Source organism: Athene cunicularia (assembly GCF_003259725.1).
Source record: "Athene cunicularia isolate RWA chromosome 1 unlocalized genomic scaffold, athCun1 chr1_part2, whole genome shotgun sequence".
NCBI lineage: Eukaryota > Metazoa > Chordata > Aves > Strigiformes > Strigidae > Athene > Athene cunicularia.
Genome location: NW_020799092.1, coordinates 60,674,177 through 60,680,176, shown reverse-complemented (window position 1 = coordinate 60,680,176; position 6,000 = coordinate 60,674,177). Strand labels below are relative to the sequence as shown.

Sequence of the window (6,000 nt, the reverse complement as noted above, 5' to 3'; positions counted from 1 at the left end):
CAGGTACTGCTGGGGCTGGGCAGCTGCTCTCTGGCACACCTGAGGTGGTGGTTTGCTTCGAGAGTTGCTGTGATGGCCAAATTCTGACTTTCCCGGGGCATGCAGCCTGGGCAAGTTGTCATGTCCATCCCCCAAAGTTGCTTTTGGGTCAATTATATTCTCTCCCCAAATACTTGCATTTCTTAAAGCAAAGCACCTAGCCCCTCTATAAGGGGAAAAACTGCTGGTGCCACAAAACATATAAGCAGTGGAGTGGTGAGGAAGTGGTTAAAAACAAAACAAGCATATGTACAGGGAGAGAAAGTGTTCACTGCTCTAAGGCTGGAGAAGGTCATAAGGGACAGTGGCATGTAACCAAAGAAATGATAAATGGATTTGGCATCTGCGTTAACTTCTTCTCAGTAAATTCCCAAGACTTTTGCTGGCTTTTGTTACTGTGTGTGCACAAATCCAAAACACACACACTGCACTGAATCAATCCACCACAGCACTTTTTAAGTGTCTGCTTTTGCTGTGGGGGGAGGGGCACTTTTCTTTCTCTCTTTTTTTTTCTTTTTTTCCTCCCCTGCAAAGGTAAAAAGCTTCTTCCTTTCTCACAAGCAAATTCTTCCTGAAAAATAATTCTGTTTACCCAGAAATGCTTCCCAACCCTTCCTCTTGGTGAGCATAAAGCAGTAAGTACTGTGAAGGAGCCAAACTGTGAAAACATTCTGGGGAGAGAGCACTGCTGGCTTCTCACATCACGTTATGACAGTCGGTCTGCACAGCACGCTAAGAGCAGGGGCTCACTCCTCCGCTTCCCTATTCAGTGATCTCATTTTTTAAATGGATGTCTATAACTATAAATGTATAATGGGTTTGAAAAATAAACTTATCCTGGGCAAATGGAAAACCTAAATCATCAACTTTGGCAAATGAGGGGTTCTGCTAAAAATAATTGTGGTATTTCTGGTTTTGCAAAATTTTCAAGTAAGTTGGAGAGTAATGTATCTCAGTGGCCTCTTCCTGAGCTTGAAGACAGACAGCAATAGTCTCCTGCTTCTTACAATCAAAACCAATAGAACTAAATGAATAAGCACAGGCAATTTAAGCACTCCATGATGAATTTACTAATGAAAAAGGGAAGAATCATGCTAAGTATAGACTGCTGCTCTTTGGAAGAGCCATAAGGAACTGCTGAGAAATGGAAGAGGAGGTGGCTGGCGAGGCAGGAGGACCAGAAAAAGCTGAGCAGGGGACCAGGGTAGCAGAGACTTCCCCTTCTAAAGTCTCAGGGAAAGTACTAGAGGGATGGGGAACTTAAAGCTCTTGAACTGATATGAGAATATAGCAACAGAAGAAATAATAGCTTTTTCCTCTGGGCACTTGGAGTAAGAGTGAATAATAAAACTTTTAGGCATATACTAGCAAGACAAAATGCACCGTGAATAGACAGCATTTAGTTCTCAAACACAGGCCAGGAATGACAGACAGCACAGCACTACTCCCCCTGAATATCTAACTCCTGCAAGAGTCGACAGTGTTGTGACCCACATTCACAGCTAGGGTGAAAATTGCTGGCTTTGCTAATTGTTTGGGTTTTTTCTGCACTCTATAGTTTTGTCAAACTCAGAAGTTGCCAAAACCTGGGAACTTTCAAAATGGAACTCAGAAGCTTGAGAACAAACAGGGAAAAGAAAGGTTTGGTCTCCATATCACAACCATTATGCAAAACTATACTTTGGGCAATTTAAAAAAAATTATTAGCTCCATAAGGTAAGGAAAAAATGAAACCTTGTAGCTTGATTGTTGACGCATGACAGTTTTGACTGTTAATGCAATAGAAAAAAACAGTTTAATGAAAGTATTTGTTCTATGGGTCACACAAAGATAGGGCCATTTTTTCTAAGTAACATTTGGTAGCAAAGTATTAAAAGAAAAAAAGATAAAGACCTGATTTTCCTATTTGAAGAGAGGAACGGCCGGTATGTTTTAGTGAAGATAAACATCCAGAGACTATTCTTGCTGTTTGAGAGTTGATCTTTTTTAATAGGCTTTTCTGAGATTGGCTGATGCCTTACTCAGCAGCAGTTTGCAACAGAAGAGGAAGCTGATGCTAAGCATCAACTAATGAATTCTGAAGTTCCAAGAAATAGTAATATCAAATATACCTATCTATATATTTTTGTGAATTACATACACACAGAAGGGATAGGAATTGTGATACAGCCGTTGGGGGGAGGGAAAAAAAAAAAAAAAAAAGGAAAAACACTGCAAGATTTCCTCTCCATTTTAGGTTTTTAAAGAAAAATGTTTAACAATGCAAATTAAAAAAAAAAAAAGTCCTACTAATAAGCTGAGCTGTCACATCTTCTGGAGAAGAATATAAAATGGGTGTTTTAAAACAGATGATTTTATAGACACAGATTGTGTTTTCCACATTAACTGCAACTCTTCCTTTTGTAATTTATACTGTAGTTTGAAAACACCAGGAGTTGAAGGGTTATGCAAGCTTCTGCTGTAACACAGAAAGTGGAAGGTGCTTCCACATTTCTTTCTAAATTAAGAAGCCAAGAGATCAAATATATTGTAATTAATGGAAATTTTAAAGAGCCTTCTTTTCAATGAGATTGTTGTACAGTGGCTTTCTTCTGTGATCAGCTTTATATTTTTGATTGAATATCTCGTTTTCTTCTAACGATAAAAACCATACTCACAAAGGTCCCCCATGTTCATGCACTAATCTTCAAGATGCCAGTCTCTAATGCCGGTATCAAAGTTGTTAGCATGAGCAGTTTCTATGCACGTGACTGGTGGCTTTTTGAAGATGGCTGAATGAATCTTATTCATTCACCACGTTCCCCTTGGCGGTTATACATGCTTCTGTTTAGAGGTATGCTAGAATATGCTGCATGCTTTCTTGTAACGTCCACTCCAAGTAGCTATTCATCCAGAGAGACCACCTTGAGATGCAGTGTCTGCCCACGTCCTTCCTTACTCATGCAAGAAGCCCTGGTCTCGCACCTCTGTGCACCAAGGGCCGACCAGATGTCCCTGCCTGCCTTGTGTCTCTTGTTCTTTACATGGTCTCTCCTTTCCACAGAAGGTTGTCATAGTTTTGATCAAATCCATGCTCCGTGGCTCTTGCTGGAAAGCACAAGGCCCAAATGAAGAGTGTAATGCAACTAGTAGTGTCAGCAGCTGCTTCCTACCATGTGCTTGCCAGCAGATATAGGTGAGGAAGCCAAGAGTGTGTGTGTATAGAGGCACATATGTTACCACTCTCTCCTTTCTATTGTCCTCCCTGGCCAGCTAGGTCAGAAGTTGGCAGCAGGGGTGCCAGCAGGGTTTGAATGGCATACAGAGGGATCGGGGGCTTGGGGCCAAGGGATCTGCAAGAGGCAGCAGTTCTGGGCTCCCATGGGGTTTTGAAGTATCTCGCCTAGAAACAAGGCATGATGTCCTCCAACAGCATGTTGTCTATTCAAGGGACAGGATTTCTCAACTCTTGAATTTACAGGCACAGCCTTTATGGGTCAGCCTCTCATTTGTGAAAGAAAAACCTGGCATAGCACTCTGAAGAGACTGCCAACCTACAGCTGCTAATTTATGAATTACTAATTCATAAATGTAGGCTTTGGGGAGGTCTCTTTGTCAGAAAAGCAGCGCAGACTTTCTGACAAGGAGAAGCAGTATGGCAGTGGTGGTGTAGTTATGAAATACACCCCCCTCCTGGTCTCCAGCACTCGCCTGCGTGGTTTTTGAATCTCTTCTCTACAATGACGACTCAGAGGCACCACTCATCTGCCTGCCCTGCTAGCCTTAGGACTACTGCAGCACTTCATGAACTTCAATCCTCCCCCAACCTATTCACCTTCATCAAATGAACATCAAAGCCTCCCCTGAAGTGTTTGGGAGGGAAAGTTAACATTTACTGTATATTAAATGTGAACTGGATACACCTCAGTTCACCTTTGCTTTCACATACAAGTCAGAAAGTTGAATCATACTAGGACAGGACTGACCTACTCAGGTTTTGCTCAAGTTATTGAGGTTGCTTAGTTATTCCTTTTAAGACAGACTTTTTAAGAGTCTGGCACACAAGGCTGCAGGGGAGCCTCAATATTTCTGAAAATCTCATTAGGCATCTAGCTGTAATCTGAACCCACAACCTTAACATACAAATATTTGACCTTTCATTACTAGATGCATGTTCTGCAGAGGAGATGCTGTTGTGAGAGCTCTGCCCTCCCTCCTGTGGACATTCTCAAATAACTACATTAGACATCCCGAGGTGCTGAGAAACTCCAGCAGTGCAAGGGAGAGAGGACAACATATAATAACGATATATTAAAGAGGGTTTCTTCCAGCTTCTGGTATTTTGGATTAGATACACAATAATTCTGGGTTCAGAAAAAAACAGACACTTCCTGACCCTTAAAGCTCTTTATTCAGAATTAACTGCATGCCTGCATACACAACTGAGGCACCTCCTTGCACAGTCAGTCCCTCTGCCAGCAGCTGACTAAGCCTCAAAGATGAAGGGAAAGATGGGAGAAAGAAGCAGGCTGGATTTTTGCCTTGTCTGCCAGACTTCTCCCTAAGACTGAAAACTTGACTTGTAAGGAATGAGTTTTCTTACAAGTAGATTTTTAAGAATACAGCAAATACTAGCCCCTAAGTCTGCAGCAGCAGTTTCTGCAAGGGCAGATGTAGGTATCATAAAACCAAGGCAGAGGAGAAAAAAAAAAAAAAAAAGAAAATCTTGATTCATTACATGGCAGCTTAGGAGAGCACATCAGGATACCAAACCACACATTTATATTCTTCACACTAAAGGCAAATAAATCACATTAGACACTGACTCCTTAAACACTTAAGACAGATTATAAGCACAACTAGCTCATCGCTGGCACAACCCCACAACTTTTAACAGTCAGTTTATTTAAAACCTGCACACTAGATTTGAGCCTTCTGCACAGTGAGCTCTAGTATGCCAAGTTGCAACCCAAAGTGACTCTTACTACCAGGCTATAAACCCCAGAAAATAGGGCTAAGGGTTCATTATGAACATGGTGACAGACTCCTAATTATAGTGGTGCTATCAAGCATGATAAAGGCTGGTTGGTTTTATTATAGTCTCATCCAAAGACTTGTTGGATGCTGGATTAGCTCATCTTTTCACTCCTGTTGAACTGCCATATGTTTCTTTTTCTCCTTTATGTAGCATTTGGCAGGAGTTATTTGTCAGCATTCAGGAAAAGAAAACATGTCTGCAGAAACTTCATTTCTAGTTCTTTCCATGCAAAGTTTCTTGTTTTACCTGATAAAGCCTCAGAAATTGCATTTTCATGTCTAAAGCAAAACTGGATAAGAAAAGACTGCTATTAAAACATGAAATATGGACACTCACACTGTCCTGATCACAATACTGCAGAATAACATTTCAGTTTACTTCAAAGAAACAGATACCTCAATAAAAAGCTGTCTCTTTCTCCCTTCCCTTCCACATCAATTCTGCCCGATTTCATATCCACTTCAAATATCTGCAAGTAAATCAGAGCAAAATGTAGCATTTTACTAACAGATTTGATTATTTATTCATCACTACCATCTACCAGCATTGTTGCAAAGATCCAAGTTGCACAAAACAAGCCACAGGAATAAAAATAATATTTATGCAAGGCCTTTCAAAAAAGCTTCTTGTTTGCCAGATATAAAACCACTGAATTTCACAAATTTAGCTAATACACCATAGCAGAAAGAATGTAATTGCTGCTTCTAATCCCAGAAATCAGAGAGCTGGGAAAAACTAAGCAGCACCTGTATGGAGACAAACCTGGAAACCAGTTAGCAGCACCTTTGCTAGACAGAAAAGAGAGCTCCAAACAGTTATTTCTTAACTTCATAGGTTTTAGTAAAAAATTGAATCAATGGAAGAGCCTCACAGAGGTGGCCAGAGGAAAGGGAGTTTATTTCAGCTGCTCCACAAAACATGCCCAGGAGAGAGAGGGAAGGTCG

At 40.9% G+C, this 6,000-nt stretch overlaps 1 protein-coding gene across 3 annotated transcripts in view; it reads right to left on the bottom strand.

The window, feature by feature from the left end:
* PLXNB2 (plexin B2) overlaps positions 1 to 6,000 on the bottom strand; it is a 252,716-nt gene that overhangs the window by 209,753 nt on the left and 36,963 nt on the right. For 2 of the 3 annotated variants that reach the window (XM_026867770.1, XM_026867771.1), the window contains one exon: positions 5,452 to 5,525. The exons of the other annotated variant lie outside the window; for it this stretch is intronic. The gene's annotated coding sequence lies outside the window, so the exon portion shown is untranslated. The remainder of the gene's footprint in view (positions 1 to 5,451; positions 5,526 to 6,000) is intronic. 3 annotated transcript variants of the gene reach the window in all.